The sequence below is a fragment of the Budorcas taxicolor genome, chromosome 18, assembly GCF_023091745.1.
Source record: "Budorcas taxicolor isolate Tak-1 chromosome 18, Takin1.1, whole genome shotgun sequence".
In the NCBI taxonomy this organism is placed as follows: domain Eukaryota; kingdom Metazoa; phylum Chordata; class Mammalia; order Artiodactyla; family Bovidae; genus Budorcas; species Budorcas taxicolor.
In genome coordinates this window covers 18147093-18164936 of record NC_068927.1, presented here as the reverse complement: position 1 = coordinate 18164936, position 17844 = coordinate 18147093, and positions in this window count along the sequence as shown.

Below are 17844 nucleotides of genomic sequence, written 5' to 3'. Positions count from 1 at the left end.
AGGCTGAACTCTGTGGGGTACAGTAGCAGACACATTCTCTCTCTGTTTTCCCTATTGGGTCTGGCCAATGGAGGACACTCACAGGAGACTGAAGAGTGGGAGGCAAAGGTTAGTACACTCCAAGACCCACCTCTGACCCAGCCCGGACCACGGGTTGGGCAGTGGTTGAGTTCCTGAACCTGTGGTTCCAGCTCTTGCCAAGCACTGTTGGCATTCTTCCCTCCTCTTGTGCCTCCAAGCCAGGGATCAGTAATGCCCCCCATCTGGCTCATCCCCGACGCTTCCTATAAGTCCATCCGTACCTCTGTAAAATAAGCCTTCATTAAATTTTCCTCAGTCACTCCTCTAAGTATTCCTACCACTTCACTCACGGTCAGGGAGGCCTCCCTGGGCTTCAGCTTGAATGACAAGGAGCTAGCCAAGGTGACAACTGGGCAAGGATACTCCAGGCAGAGGGGCCCCAGGAGCAAAGGACTTGCAGATGACAAACTAGGTATGTCACAGGTGTAAGAAGAAATCCAGAGGGAACTAAGCTCAGCAGGAAACAAGAGAGCAAGAAAAGTGAGGTCAGATTACACAGGGGCTCATGTGCTGAGGGAAATCTCTGGGTTTAGTCTGAGTACAACGAGAACCACTAGGAGGTTTCGAGCTGAAGACTAACATGTCTAATTGATGCATTAAAAATACATGGCTCAGGACTTCCCTGGTGGTACAGTGGATAGGAGTTCACTGCCAATGAAGGGGACACACGTTCAGTTCCTGGTCTGGGAAGATTCCACGTGCCACCTGCAACTAAGGCGGTGCACCACAGCTGCTGAACCTGTGCACTGAAATGAGGAGTAGCCCTCGACCACCACAACTAGAAAAGCAATGTGCAGCAGTGAAGACCCAGCACAGCCAAAAATAAATACATTAAAAAAAAAAAAAAACAACAGAGAGTAAACCCTTAAAAAGTTCTCATTGCAAGGAAAAACAAATTTAATATATGGCTCAACAATAATAACAATAAGATTAATAGTCAAGATATTTCTGTTCGCAGGAAGAAAGAAAAACAAACCAACCAAACCAAACCCAAACCAAACCCCTAAAGACTGGGATCATATTAAAAAGTCACAGACACCAACCTGAAATAGCTCCCAATGAACAAACTAAAATACTTTCAGCAACAAAATGAATAATAATGGTCTTGCATTTTAACCCAAAAAGGAAAATACATAGTCATGAGCCCATCCTGTATAAATAAATGATTGAATAAATAAATGAATGGAGGGGAAAGGCTGACTCTCCCTTCCGAAGAATTCCAATTAATAATTGGAGAAGGAGTGAGGGGAATAGAAAATCACTATTAGAGCACTGCAGTACTCATTGCTGCAGGCAAAATCCACCAATATATGCTAAAATTCATGGGAAAAATTTAAGAAGAAATAGGATATTTGCCTCAAAGTATCTTATTTCAAATATTAATTACTGTGGTGGATTTAATATATACCTATTAATACAAGCTTTCACTGCAGATGGTGACTGCAGCCATGAAATTAAAAGACACTTGCTCATTGAAAGAAAAGTTATGACCAACCTAGACAGCACATTAAAAAGCAGAGACATTACTTTGCCAACAAAGGTCCGTCTAGTCAATGCTATGGTTTTTCCAGTAGTCATGTATGGATTGGAGAAGGCAATGGCACCCCACTCCAGTACTCTTGCCTGGAGAATCCCATGGACAGAGGAGCCTAGTAGGCTGCGGTCCATGGGGTCGCAAAGAGTCTGACACCACTGAGCGACTTTACTTTCACTTTTCATTTTCACCCATTGGAGAAGGAAGTAGCAACCCACTCCAGTGTTCTTGCCTGGAGAATCCCAGGGACGGGGGAGCCTGGTGGGCTGCCGTCTTTGGGGTCGCACAGAGTCGGACACGACTGAAGCGACTTAGCAGCAGCAGCAACATGTATGGATGAGAGAGTTGGACTATAAAGAAAGCTGAGCACTGAAGAATTGATGGCTTTTGAACTGTGGTGTTGGAGAAGATTCTTGAGAATCCCTTGGACTGCAAGGAGATCCAACCAGTTCATCCTAAAGGAAATTGGTACTGAATATTCATTGGAAGGACTGATGTTGAAGCTGAAACTCCAATACTTTGGCCACCTGATGCGAAGAGCTGACTCATTGGAAAAGACCCTGATGCTGGGTAAGATTGAAGGCAGGAGGAGAAGGGGTTGACAGAGGATGAGACGGTTGGATGGCATCACCGACTCAATAGACATGAGTTTGGGTAAACTCCAGGAGTTGGTGATGGACAGGGAGGCCTGGTGTGCTGAAGTCTATGGGGTCACAAAGAGTTGGACATGACTGAGTGACTGAACTGAACCGAATTGAACTGAATACAAGCTCTTTGACAGGCTTTGCTCCAGGAGGGTAAGCTTATCTCCTGTATCCTTGAGTGTGAGCTGGGTTCTGTGAGTCACATCTAATTCACAGAGTATGGAAAGGGGAAAACAGTAACTCTATAGGGAGAAACACAAGTGACACCAATTTCACCAAACGATGAAAGTTAACATTACTAGCAATAAGACATGTTGGTCTCCCCTGACATGATGAGATGAGAAGAACTCATCTTTGTGGTATGCTTCCCCAACTCTACAGCCTCATCTAATTACAAGAAATCTTCAGCCAAATTCAAATAGCCTATGGTATTCTTCAAAAATCAAGGTCATGCAGGACAAGAAAAGACTGAGGAACTGTCACGGATTAGAGAAGACTAGGAGATGATGACTGAATGCTATGTGATGGCCTGGATTGGATTCTGGAACAGAAAAAGGGCATCTAAATAGAGCCTATAGTTTAGTTAAGAGTATTACATCAATATTAACTTCTTAGTTTTGACAACTGTTTATAGTTATATAAGACATTAAAATTGGGGGAGATTGGATGAAAGGTATATATAGGGAAACATTATGCTATCTTTGCAATTCTTCTATGTCTAAAATTATTTCAAAATAAAAGTTTAAAAAAAATACATGGTTATATAAATATCTACATATACGCACATATGTAGATTGGCTATATATGGCTCACATAATTATGAGGTTGAACCATCCTATGACCTGCTGTCTATAAACCAGAAACCTAGGAAAGTTGTTGGTGTAATTCAGTTTGAGTTGGAAGGGCTGAGAACCAGGGGAACTGATGGTATAATTCTCATTTTAAAGTCAGGAGAAGACCAAAGTCTCAGTTCAAGCAGTCAGGCAGGGAAGGAAAAATTCTCCTTTCTTTTTCCTTTTGTTCTACTCATGCCCTCAGTGGATGGGATGTTGCCCACCCACATTGGGGAGGGCCAGCTACTTTACTGAGTCTACCAATTCAAATGCCAATCTAATCTGGAAACACTCAAACATATCCAGAAATAACGTTTAGCCAAATATCTGGGTTCCCTGTGATCCGCCCAAGCTGGCACATAAAATTAACCGTGACAGTGGTCCAAGATGAAAGTGCACGTGACAGCAAGAAATTTACATCTAGTCATACCCACAAGAGAAAGGCAGGGAAATTTTAGTACAAATCAAGTTAGCACACCCTCAGAGCTCTCCTTTCTGCCTACACACTCTTTAACACAGGGGCAGAGGGACGAATCCATACTTCCAGTGAGTTTCAGGACCTGAGGTCTGGCCTCTCTGGGCCTCAGTGGTTCTATCTGTAAAGTGGGAGGTTGGGTTGTATATTTCTAAGGCCTTCTGGGTTTGAGATATTCAACTCTGAGGGCAGATTTACTGGATGATAATAATAGCTCAAGCCACTGCAGCCAAGTAAAAACTTGTTCTCCTTCTTGCATAGTAAGATCGCCACAGTAAGAGGCAATCATAACAACAACAGTGTTATAAAGCTAACACTCTCTGAATTCTTGCTGTGTGCTGGGCACTATTCTAAGCACTTGACAGGTATCAGCTTACTAAACCCTCAGCACATTCATTATCAGAACCTCAGAAAACTATCATTATGATCCTCTCCCCTTTAGCGATGAGAAAGCTGAGTCAGAGAGAGCTGGAGGGAGTTGCCTGGGGTTACACTGCTCAGGAGCAGTACAGTTAGCACTTGAACTCTGCAGGATTATACCAGGGTTCTGGATTGTTCTGTGCAGGAAGGCACAGGATGGAGGCCCTGGAGAAGATGATGAAGTCCCAGTGAAGGCAGGGGACAGAGCCTGCCTCCTCTCCCAGAGAGGGAACAGTGCAACCTGGCTGGTGTCTGCCCCTTCTATGCATAGGACCACAAGGGGCCACATTCTCAGGCCAGGCCTGGGCTCTGGAACAGGAGCACTGGGGGAAGGAAACACAGACTTGCTGACTCTGAAAGCAATTTCCTTTCAGCTGCCCCCCTGGGAACAGGGGAAGACCACTCTCTCATACGGATTCTCCCTATCCCTGCTCCGTCTCCTTCCCGCCTGGCTCTTTGTGGATGATGTGGGTTCATGGGTACATGCAGTTCATTTATTTTGCTTCCTCTATTGGTTTTACAGAAATTACAAAGTGATAAATACTCAGTGTGAAGATATTCAAATAACAAATAGCATAGACAAATACAATGAAAGAAGTGAAAACACCACCCTCCTTCTTCCCCACCACCCCTACCTTCTGTGGTCTTTCCCAAATCCCACACTCTGGGGACAGTGGCCATTAGCAGGCATTTTCTGAGGATGTGACATCAACTTTTTCTATACCAAAAACAGGCCCGTGAGAACCAGGACTGTGTCTGTCTTGCTCCTTGTTCTGTTGACCTAAAACAAAAAGACAGCCAGATATTTCTCCAGTGAAGATGAGTTTATTCAGGATCAACAGAGGACTGCAATTTGGGGTCTGCAACTGTGGTGAGCCACATACAAGTCCCCACAGGGCGAGGGCTTTTATAGAGGGGAAAGGAAGGCAGGAGGGCTCTAGTAAACAGCCCCTGGTTTCCACTGACCAAATCCTAGACAGGAAATAAGAGAGGTCTTTCTTCTTCCTGTTGGGCTCTGCTGTGGTCACAGGGTGTGAGAACTCCCCTTTTTAGTCTCCCAACTCTATTTAAATGAAATTTCCATTTATTCATTTTTTTTTACAGTTCCCAGAAGAAGTCCTGGGTAGGTGGCCAATCATGTGTGTTGAATGCTAGATGAATAAATGGTTTGTTCATCAACGTACTCTTTTTTTTTCTTCCCAAGAAGCAGATCTATTGACCTACTTCACTTTTTTTTAGAGACCACCAAGCATTCCATAATATAAATGTACCTTCATGTGTTTAACCATCTCCTTGATAATAAACACTTGGGTATTTCTATAGTGTTTTTTTTTATCACAAATACGGTGCAACGAGCCCTCCTTTCTGGAGGTCTTAGTATGTGTGGATGATCCCGTCATAAGGCTGATTCCCTGACATGGAAGTGCATTGAAGAATGCACTTAAATTCTGCCCTAAAGATGTTAAAGGACACCACAGCAGCTGGACAGAGGACAGGGGCTTGTGGGGGAGGGTGACAAGTACTTCCCGATGGGGTAAACTCAGCGTCTCCTGTTCAGGCTTGGGTTGGGGCTTAGAAGGAGCCTCCTTCAGGGCTCTGGACAATGAACCTGCAGGCGGCTGAGAGACGAGGGTCTCTCTACCTGGGTGCTGACGACTCCTTCTTGGAACTCTCACTGTTAGCGCTTGTGATTTTCAAACTCCTTTTCTGGATAGGCTGCTCTGAATCTTCTGACCACCACAACGCAGGCTGGGAAGCTAATGCCACCTGCATCTTCTGACCACCACAACGCAGGCTGGGAAGCTAATGCCACCTGCATCTACTGGAGAGGCGAATGACATAGCCATCCTGAAGCCAAACTCTTGGACTTTTCAAGGAAGACAGTCAATAAATTCCCCTTTTCTGTTTAATCTGGTTTGGTCTCCATCACTGAAGGACTCCTCATTAAGACTGATCCTAGGACACAAAATGTTAAACACAAGTAGAGTAATAATGAATGGTAATGATTTTACTTGTAATTTTTAATGAGGGTATAGTTTATACACAGTAAACCTCAGGTCTTAGATCTTCAGTTCAATGAGTTTTGATGACAAATGTATGAACACCCCTATTAAAACACAGGACAATTCCTTTACTTTTGCAAGACCCCTTGCATCTCTTCCTGGTCCATCTGTCCCCACCTCCCACCTCAAGGAGAACTGCTGTTTTAACGTCTTTTACCATAGATTTCTCCTGCCTGTTTTAGAACTTCCTCTTAAGGAAACCAGACAGTATGTGCTCTTTTGTGTCTGGCTTCTCTCACTCAACATGATGTTTTAAGATTCATCTACATTCTTTCAAATAACACCTAACATATTCCAAGCCTCCTGGTGTGCCAGGAGCTGTTCAGTGCTTTCCATTCCTTACGTCCTTGTAATAATCTCATGGCGTGTGGTTATCATCCCCATTTCGCAGGGGACACTGAGAGTTGTGGAGTTTGAGTAACTTGCTCAGATCACATTGCCAGTCAGTGAATCAGTCAGAATTTGAACTTGAGGGTCTGAGTCCAGAGCCAGGGGACCAAGAACCTGGTGCAGGTCACGTGGCGCTGGAAGCAGGTCGTTAACCACCTCACCCAGTCCCCTCTGGGCCTCCCTGACCGGGCTGAGATCTCATCTCCGATTCCACTGTGGTGGGGGGTCACCTTCACAACCCCCTCCCATGTGAGCCAGCCTGGGGAGAGAGAGCCGAGTGTGTGAAGGTGCCTTGGCTGCTGCGGTGAGTTACTGCTCTGTCTTCATCCTCTGAGTGATGATCGTCTGCGAAGCCTGACCCATAAATACAGTTACATTTCTGGGCCTGTCTGTGGAAAGAAAGATTATCTACGGCTATAAAAAGGGTAAGGTGAAGCTGAAAAAAACAACTGCCACCCAGATAACCCAAATTAAACAAAAGCCTTTCCGTCTAAGATGACACCCGATTCAGAGTGGAATCTGAGGGGACGGTGCAGAGCTATTAGGCTTACACAGCACGAGCCCAACAGCCCAGCCCACGACCTCCTCTCGGCCATCAGCCACCTAGGAGCCGGCAAGGCTGCAGCTGTTAGAAAGCTCTCAGTTTGGAAGAGCAGGAGCCCTGCTCCTTGTCCTGCTGACTTGGCTTCCTGCCACACCTTCCCATACCCATCAGCCTAGACTTCTTGAAATCAGAGAGAAAGGATCCCTGGAGTTCTCTGCAAGGGGAGTAGGGAGGCAGCTGTGGGCAACTGGAATTGGGAGGAATTTGGGCCAAATAAGCGGAGCAAAGGAAACAGGGAAGGACAGTAACTCCCTTGTTTGCTTTGATGGACCCAGGGCATTTCCTGGCTGTGTGATCTTGAGGAAGTGGCTTAACCTCTCTGTGCCGCTGTTTTCTCATGTGGGTAATAATAAAACTGACATGATCAGGTTTTGGGGGCTTCCCTGGTGGCTCAGCAGTAAAGAATCTGCCTGCAATATAAGAGACCTGGGTTCGATCCCTGGGTGGAGAAATCCCCTGGAGCAGGGCATGGCAAGCTACTCCAGTATTCTTGCCTGGAGAGTCCCTTGGACAGAGGAGCCTAGTGGGTACAGTCCATAGGGTCGCAAAGAGTAGGACACGACTGAGGCGACCCAGCACGTACACATGAATCAGGATGTTGTGAGGCATAATCGAGTTTATACATGTAACTGGTATGGTGTCTGGTAGATAATAGACACTCAATAAATGTTTATTATATTGCTATTACCTCCACTGTGGTCACTGGGACTGTGGAAGCAGCATTCTGGCCTGAAAGTGCTCGTCTTGTCTCTGCCACTAACTGGTTGTATAGCCTTCAGCAAGTCACTTCCCCTTTCTGAGTCTCAATGTCCCTATCGTCAAAGCTAAAAGGCAATTCCAGAGCACATATTTCAGTCTATACTTCTTGGAAAGACAATATTCAAGCAAAGTTTTCCAGCTCTTCTTCCAGCTCTTCCCACTCCTCCTCAACACCCCAACTTGTCTGAAGATGTCTACAGCCCCTTCTCCCACGCATCTGAACCTGGAAAAGGAGGGACAGCTCCAAGCCCAGTTCGGAAGACTATCCCCCTCCATAGAAGATGCACTCTGCTGGCTGCCTCCCTTAGGGTGTTGCTTTAAGTCAAAGTCCAAGTCCCCACTCAGCCACTGGCCAGCTGGTTGCCTGACATCTCTGAGTCCAGGCTCCTCTTGTGTAAAGTGGGGGTAATAGTAACAGCTACGCTGCACAGTTATTATGAAGAGTAGATGTGACTGCGCCAGTTAAAGAGCTCAAATGTTTAACAGATGTCAGTCATTTTTATATTACTGTGATCATCATCATGACTGTCTCTTCTTTTCTCATGCTGCATCTCAGGGACAAGCAGTGCTCAGTTTGGGGAAACAGTGGCCTTGTTCACCACTCCTGAGAGCCATCTGTTTTTGCTGCCCTCCTCGTGTGCACAGCCCACCCCCTGCACCCCCCTGAACCCCCACACCCTCCCCACCCCCCGACACCTCTCCCTTGACCACCTGGCTCTGGGAGTGCCTGGACTGGCTGTCCTGTAGGGTGAGGGCAAGGGCAAGGAGCTGGCATATAGCTTCTGGCCTGAACACCATGAATTTTAGCCAAACTGGGCTATTTCTGCAGGTTCACCAGCAATTTCAGCTGTTCAATAAATACAGCCTGTGAGTCAGGAGAAGGGTAAACTGTGTGCTCAGACACATATTTAACATCATCCTTGTGCCGTGATTGGCAGTCAGAAAGCCAAGGGTGTAATTTTCTATTAGCGCATCATGAGCCTCCAGGTTCGCCTAGACCACCATGCTCTCTTCTGGAATTAATGGTGCAACTGACTGTGATCTGAAAACAAGTCAGTTCTAGACTTTTACAAGAAAACAATCCATATGTGAGGATTTCTAAGGCTGACCCCCACCCCAACACACACAGCAGCCTGTTGAAGGAACTGCACCCCTTCCACCCCACCCTGGGTTCTCCCCACTCTGTTCCCCACCCTCCCCTTCTTCTTACTATTCAGCACATTAGGGATCATCCTTCATGACGTCCTGGCTTCATTTCCACCACTGCTTTATCCAGCCTTGAACTCCCAAATGACCACACTTCAGTGCACATTCCTCCTTCTGCATGATTTAAAAGCAGTAACAACCCCAATAGCAACAGTGATAATGATGATACTATTTAGAGGCCATTTTCTATGCCATGTCAAGCATGGTGTTAAGTGCCTTATAAGCACTATTTCAGTTAATTTCAGAGCAGTCCTTGGGACTTAGATACAACAAACATGACTCCCACCTTGTCAGGAAGGAAATGAAGATTAGAGAAGCTAAGTAACTTGGCTGAATTCTCTATAGCAGTGATCTTGAACCAGGGGAGTCTGATTCCAGAGCCCAGGTTCTTAGCATCTGGGCATCGGTGTTCTAAAGAGTCACATGTCATCGTCCACAGCTTTCTTCACATCTTGGGTTGTGACCCACAAAGTCGTTTTAGTGAATCATGCACTTGTAAAAATAGACTACATCAGGTTCCAAATGGGAACATCAAAGAGCACTGTCCATCTTAAGGACTTTTATTCTTTCTCGACACTTGATTTCAACTCAACACATAGGTGTGTGCACATCCCTGTTTACAGTGTAAGGAGTCCCTCCTAAGTTTAGTTACAACCAAAGAAAACAGTCTGAAGGTCTCTGGGCTATGGGGCCCCTCTGGGGAAATGTTGAATGGGTCCTGCTCCCTCTCTTTGCTACTTCTTGTAATTATGTGATCAGTGGTAGAGATTTTTCCTTGCTCTGATGGACATGAAGTTGCTGAGCAAATGCTGAAATGTTGCATATCATCAGTATCCAGGTTGATTTTCATTTCTGCTGAGTGGTTTTGCTCACATATCGAGGGGCAGATGTGTGGGCGGGGGTGGTGTGTATCACAGGGATGTCATCACGGGCTCCGAGTCTCCCATTTCACTGCCCTGTGGCCACTGCCACCTGCCAGCCCTCGGGTGCTGTTGCTTCCAATTAGAAGCTCAATGCCCAGAGGTTATCTGCTTAGGTGATGGGGGTAGAAAAGCTTCCAGTCCTTTGGGAAATGTTTCCAGGAAGATTTAGCCCTGTCAGTTTTTTTCCATACACCTGAGCGCTAGTCAGGGCAGGAAATCGTGCACCCCAGCAGCTGGGGAGACTGAGGCAGGAGTCTGCTGGCTCCTCCTTGGCCCCTGCCAGCTTCCCCGACCCCAGCCTTTGCTCTACCGTTCTTTCACAGGTCAGACTTGACTCCCAGGCAACTTCAGACTTCACCATCAGTGCAGGAATCACAACGATCCTATAGATTTACATGGGGTCTTGCTTCTTACAAGCTCAGAACAATTTCTTGGGTGTGGACTCATTTCTTCCAAGGTCACTATGGAAGGTGTGCTTTCTCCTGCCTGTCCTTAATACCTAGGTGGTATAAAAGGATGATGGTCAGGACATTCTGGCTGTGACAGCCTGTAGGGAATGCAGGCTGGCATTGGATTTGCCTCAGTCTAGCTTCCCAAATCTTCCTGTGTGCTAATTTCTTCACCCTGTTTCATTATCACCTATCACCTTTATCAAAAGTATTTTTAGACATTTTTCCTTATTTGCCTTCCACTCATCCATGAAATATTAGTACCACAGATACACTGTATGTCTGTTTACATACTATATACATCTCTGCTTATGCCTAAAGAGAGAGAGATGTTTTTTTACCCCTGTCCTCCCAGGGACCAATTTTTACCCCCCTGGGGGTGATTTTGCCCCGTTGAGAATGCAGGCTCTAGAGAGACAGTACAGATTAGCGTGGCCTTTGCTTCTGGTCTGTACAGGAAAAAACAGCACATCCTCATGGGGTTATTGAAGAACTAAAGGTCATACTGCAAGTAACGAGCTCAGCACATGCTTGGGGTCAGTTAAGCACTCATAACTACTATCACATTATTACTAGTGTTAATCATAAGAGCTAATGTTTACTGGGGAATTATTATGTGATGGGATTAGAGCTTGCCATAAAACTCAGTGACTTATTGCTCATAGAAACCCTGCAAATTAGGGACTGTTATTATCATCTTACAGATTAGAAAATTGAGGCACAGACTCATTGTCTGAGGTCACAGAGCCCATACTTGACAAAGGCAGCATTTGATTCCATGGAGTGTGGCTCCTCACCTTACTGTTAACCCTGAGGCTGTGTGCATTAGTCGTGTGAGTACAGTGTTAGTGGAAACATTAGGATTAATTAACACTTAAACTTTTTCAACGACGCAAGCGGCCTCACTGGTACTTTGACTTCAAATGGTTCTGGCCCCTGTGGTCATCTCAGGACTCTGCAATGAACTTGCCCGATCCTTTCATTGCAGGCAGAGCTGCCTGAATTCCTGATAAGGATCAGTAATTTGAGTTCCCACTTCCCGGCCTGGGGAAACTACTCAGGCATCCCCAGGACCATTTCTCCCTCTTCGGAATCAAGATGGCACCGAGTGTGGGCTGCTGCTGAGGAGATGCCTGTTGCCATGGCAGCAGCTCCTGCCTCCTTCCCACCCTCTCAGAGGTGCTCTGACACAGGCAGCAGTTTCTATGGTAACAAGCTGAGTGGAGGGTCCATGAAGAAAGAACTGTGTGTTCTGACACAGGGGAGTTGAAAACGAACCCTGGGCATTTGGAGGGCTATCCACCACATGTCCAAGGTAAACAGCATCATCACTGCAGGAAAGGTCCCAGCAAGCTTAGTACTAGGGATATCAGAGTTTTTTAGCTTATTGTCCCCTACAAGTTCACCTTTTGTCTTTTTTATATAGACAATTTAAGACTTCAGAAAATAAAATGAAGAGGAGGAGACTGTAGTTGGAGTATATAATTCAGGGGTGTATAACTCAATTCCTATGCAGGCAGTAGACCCACAAATAAACTTTTAAATGGTTCCAGGCTCTTTGGAGAAGTTTCAGAGCATGGAGGGACTGATGTGCTGTCCTTTTTGAAGCTGTTTGCTGCCCAGCTGCAGAAAGCCCTTCCTGCTGACTGCCAGCCCTGCAGCTGCTGTGCCCTTTGGAGCCCATGCCTTTCCTGCTGCCATGAAGATGGGATGCTCGCCTCACCTCTCTGGGGCCATGGCTGGATGCACCTTGGAATCTTACCCCACACATCAAGACTCCCTTTGCCCTTTGCAGGTTTTTAAGGTCACAGGAGGTGTGGGAGGAAAGCCCAGTACTCTAATAAAAGTAGGCACAGCAGGAAGAGACTCTGTGGCAGGGCAACTGTTTTGCACCTCTTCCTGGGCCAGCAAATGGGATAAAAGATGGGGTGAGCTGGCTCATGTTTATTGAGAGCTTACTATGTGCGAGGCATCATTCTAAGCAACTGACAGCTGTTGATGCATTAATTTTGCCAACAATCTGATGAGATAAATAATACAATTATTCCCATTTTACAGATGAGGGAATAAGTACAGAGAGCTTGAGAAACTTACTCAAAGCCTCACACTTTGTAAATAGCAGGGCTAGCTTTCAAATCACACATTAGGACGCTGGATTTGGGCTGTGGCCATGGGAAGGAGCCAAATTAGACACGGGGAAAACTGGGCAGAAAGCTTGCAGCCAGAAGAGGCTTATTAGTGTGATTGGTTTAGTTTGGGTCACATCTCAGCCTCCAGACCAATTATTTGGTTGATGCTTTCTTCATATTGGCCAAACCTGGCTTACCTGTCCAAACCTGGCACAATGTAACAGAGCGAAGATGTTAAGCATTGGTAAGGAAGGTCCCCATATGAAAATCAGGGTGCTGTGAGCAGAAGAGAGGGTGAGTATCCTTAACCCTTGCTCTCCAGGATCCACAGAGAAATGGGGACCAGCCATTCATCAGCCAAATCCTGCACCCACTGCTTCTGCCCACTCTTGAGTCTTCAGCTTTAAAAGGCACGACCCTAACCCTAACCTAACAGCGACAAACCAATCTCTCCTCGCCCCAAGGTGCAAGTGAAATTAAGGCATATTTGTTTGGCTGCCGGATCTTTGGAGATTTTGTTGCCCACGGTGTCCTTCATTTCAGGGTAAGTGGAGAATGTTCAGATAGAAAAATGGCTCTGATAGGCCCCCTCGTGACAGAAGGGGCTTATGAAGTTCTGAATGTTTGTGTCCTTCCTCAAAGTTTCCTGTTGAAGCCCCAACCACTAATATGATGGCGTATTTGGAGGTGGGACCTTCGGGAGGTCATCAAGTTTGAATGAGGTCATGAGAACAAACCACAACCTTGAGCTTTCCAGACTCCAAAACTGGGAGAAATAAGTTTCTGATGTTGATGCCATCCCGTTTGTGGAGTTCTAACAGCCTGAGCAGACTAAGACGGGGGTGTTCACAGCAGAAGCCAAGCTTGCTCCTTTGTTCAGAGAGCTCAGCAAGACTATGCCCAAACTGCCTGGGCTCACTGACAAACTTTGAAAGTGTAAATTCTTGATTTCATGTACCAGATATGCGAGAAACATAAATTCATTACTCTTCCCATGTAATGTGTCATTAGCGCTGTTCACTAAACCTTTTTGTTCTTCTGATACAATGCAGGATTGCATTACGTGAACCCTTAGAGTTAGGTGTGCACATGGGACCCTCTTTGGGCAATACAATGTATGTGGTCTCTTCCAGTTAAAGGCTATAAGAGCCAGTGTGTGATTGATCCTTGTCTCTTCCTCTCCTTTCATTTGCCACAACATTATGACATAGGCTGGGGACTTCCCTGCTGGTCTGGTGGCTAAGACTCCATGCTCCCAAAGCAGGCGGTCAGGTTCAATTACTGCTCATGGAACTAGATCTCACATGCCATAACTAGGAGTTCGCATTCTGCAATTAAGACCCAATACAGCCAAAAAAAAAAAAAAAAAAAAAAAAATCTAGGCTGTTCCATCACCCTGAGTGCCAGGGTGAGGAGACATGAAGAAACATCCCCTCTCCCCAGTACACTATGGACGCCTGCCACGAATGCTATGTTAGCCTGTATCACTCTGAACCACTGAGATTGGGAATCACTTACTATTATAGCAGAACACAGCCTGTCTTGACTGATGGTCAAGTCCTTTTATGAGTGGGCTAAGTGATCAAGGCCTGAAGGCACATTTGTTTAATGGATATTTCCTACCTCCATTAGCCTAAAAGGGCCTCTCCTCCACCCACCCACCAGATCTTCACACAGTCCAGTACTTACTTATCTGCAGGTCTCAGCTCAAACATCACCTTTTCTTTTCAACTTTTTAGTTTATATTGGCACATAGATGATTAATAATTCAATGGTTTCAGATGCACAGCAGAATGACTCAGCCATACATTAACCATTCTCCCCCAAACTCACCCCGCATCCAGGCTGCCACATAACATTGAGCAGAGTTCTGTGTGCTATACCATAGGTCCTTGTTGGTTATCCATTTTAAATATAGCCATTTGTACATGTAAGCATCACCTTTTCATGGACGTCCCTGTTATGAAGCACCTCCTAGTCCCTCACACCTTCATCCTTCACAGCACTTGTCAAAAGCTGATATAATCATGTTTATTTGCACCAAAATAAAAGCTCCTTGAAGGCGTGGACTTTATTTTGTATGCCACTGTTTCCTTAGTCCTTAGAACCCTGCCTGGAACCTGGGACTTCAGTAAAGTTTGTGGAATGAATCAAGAAGTAAATGAGAAAGGAAGCAACAAAGAAAAGGCTTTATGTCTGAGGACCCATGTCCTTCACGGGCATTTTGGCTTAAGATACATCTTGAAGCAAATGGGCCTTGGCAAAGTGAAACTCTTCTTCAAACTAATTGATAGTACCGTTCAGTATCAGACCTCAATATAATCAGGATACTTCCTGAGAATCCCCCCATAGTAGTTAATTGTCCCAGAGTCTCCCCGGTGAACTCACCCCTCTGTGTCATCCTCTCTGAAAGGCTGCACTGGCCTCCAGTCGACATAGTATTTGCTTCACTGCACAATCGCAACTCTCCACTGCTGCAGCTTACATGTTGTGTGTTGATGTCCCTTAGGCCAGGAGCCCCCTGTGGACAGGAACTGAATCATTACCCTGCATTTCCCACAGCACCAGTTCTGTGGAAGAAGTTTAGGAAAGCTGATTGGGAATGAACTGTCTTCTATTGTTCGTAATTATTACCCATGTGTTAGTTTGGTCATTGCGATGGACTGGAGTAAGGGGGCTGGAGAAGACTGCTTTGTTCTCTCCTTATGTCTTCTTTGCGTTCAGCATGTAGAGAATGTTCAGTAAATATTGGATTTCTTTTTCCTCCATCGCATCCTACTGTGTTTTGCCTTCCTCCTGCTATGCAGAGACAGGTGCTCACAGAAGGAGCTGGTAAACTTCCTGTAAACTCCATGATCAGGGTATCTGGGCTTCTTCAGGAGAAAGATTAAGCTGCAGGGGGGAGGCAGCCACCACAGATGGATAATACAGTGGTTTTACCTCCAATATTTCTAAATCCCACATTATGACACTCTGGATAAAGATTCCTGTGTCATGTTCAGGTGCATGAGACAATTTGGAAGTTATTTTTCCCAGTAAATACTAGTCAAAGAAGTAAATGAACAAATGGCAAAGCTGAGATAAGCGGCAAAATTAAAATCTTGTCTCATATGCAAATGACATAAGAAAATGAATTATACCCAGAAAGAAATCTTCTCATTTTCTAAAACTCTTCTGTAACACGTAAATATTCTTCAAATGAAATCTGAAACAAACTGATTTTCTCCTTTGGTGTGAGATCTGTGAAACCCTTAGAAGTTCCGGTAAGATGCCAGAAAGATCCTGGTCGCTCCTGTCACACTCTGACAGTCAGGCAGGCAGGGCACATGCCTGGCGCCCTGCAGATGGCTGCCTGGGCAGGAGCTGCCCATGGGAGCTTTCCTCACAGCTACATGTCTTCATGCTCTGCACAGTGCAGATTTGTGACCACAGAAGCATCTCCTGCCTGGCATAATCCCTGCGCTAATTGAGACAGCTGGGGAGAGAATCGTGTAAATAAGTACTGGTGGCGAAGTTTAATGTTCTATCAGAGGAGAATGCAAGGTATAGTGGGAACCATGGGGGAAATGACTAACTGCCTGTTTATAGTCAAGGAAGGCTTTGAAAGAGATGCTTAAGCTAAGCCTTGAAAGAGGTAATGAAGAGGGCCTTCCAGCTCGTGAGACATGATCGCAGAAACAGAGGAATGGGGAACAACAGGGCGCCTTGGAGCCTTTCCGGGAATAGCAGGTGTTCAGCATTGCTGGGGAACAGGGCAGTTCCATGCTGCCTTCAATCTGCTTTTCATCAAGTTTCTGTAGTCTTGCCAGGATGCAACGTCAATCACACACATTCGCATGCACACACGTACAAATACGCACGCATGAGCACACTTTCTGGCTTTGATCTAAAATACACTTGGTGTGCTTCTCCTGGTCCATGAAGTCTGTTCTGAAGCCTCAGACATATACAAATATGTGCACACACAAGCCAAAGAAATAGTCCTGGATCTTGGTCCAGAGAAATGCTGGGGAATTATCTCAACAAATAGAGCAGATATGTGATTCCCTGAATAATTATTTTGGATCTGTTGTTGTTTTGCTAAATCTAACAATCGGCTCTCCTCCACATCTTCGTTATTAGCAAGTAATGGAGCTACATCAGCTGTTGATCTCAGACCTTCCCAGCCACCAGGAAGCCAGACAGGAGCTAACTCCATCATCTTCTCCTTCTTGGAACCAGTCATTGCAAGAACCATCATAGCACACACTTTATCTGACCAACGATCAGGGTCATTTTGAATGACAGCTTTATGGATTTCCACATAAACTCACACCCTCCAAAAAGACTTCAGTTGTCAGGGTCAGTGATAGAGATCTGTATGTCTCAGCATCAAAATAAGTTCTGAACTTCTTTTCCTCAGTGTTGTTCTGGTAGGCTAGCTCCACACCAGCAAAATCTAGAGGGGAGGTGGCAGTGGGGACCCCCCACAAGCTGGAGACCCTCTCAGTCAATAGGCCCCTCATTCCGCTGCTGTGCTATCATTTTGGTTAGAGGTAATAATTGCCTGCCTTTTAAAAATACCAGGCAGTTACTTTTGTTTTCAGCAAACCCACGACCAGGAAAGTGAACCAGCGTGGTCTGGTGAGAAGGAAGTTAATCAGACATTAAGATTTAAACCTAGCGGCAGGCCAGGACCAGAGAGAGTGCCACCACCCCAATCGCCTCCCAATCGCCCTATCTCACTGGACACCTGCTGTGTTTTAAATACCCTCCAATAACACCGACTGCACTACAAGGACGTGATAAAAACTTAAAAGTGCAGATTTTTTTTCTTGAAAATTAACTGAGTAGAGTTTGTTATCTGGTGACTATCACTGTTACCTGTTATTCCCTAGAAAAAAAGAAAGATCTGAGGGATGGAATACATGTCCAGGATAAGGATCAGAGGTCAAATGATGCCAGCGTGGACTGTAGGAAAGCAAACCAGACTGAGCACAGAAGAGTGATGTCGATGGGAATTATGGGCAACTGTGACTAGGACATACCTTATCTATTTCATGACTTTGTCCAAGCCCATTTCTAAGGATTTTGTGGGGAGAAAAAAGCAGAATATGTATTTTTATCAGTTTTTCTGAGGCTGAAGAAACTTCTTCCAGAGCAACTGGCTGTCTTGAAAAGGTGAATCATGTTTTCCCAGAGGTAGAAACAGATGAACTCCAGTGTGTGTATGTGTCCTTGAAAAAGGAAGGGGGAAAAAAAGAAGAGCAAGGCGAGGGTTAGGGCTAGTCTGGATCCACACAGCGCTGAGAGAAGGGCTGAGCAAACCTGCCATCAGCAGGATGGCTGGTTCCA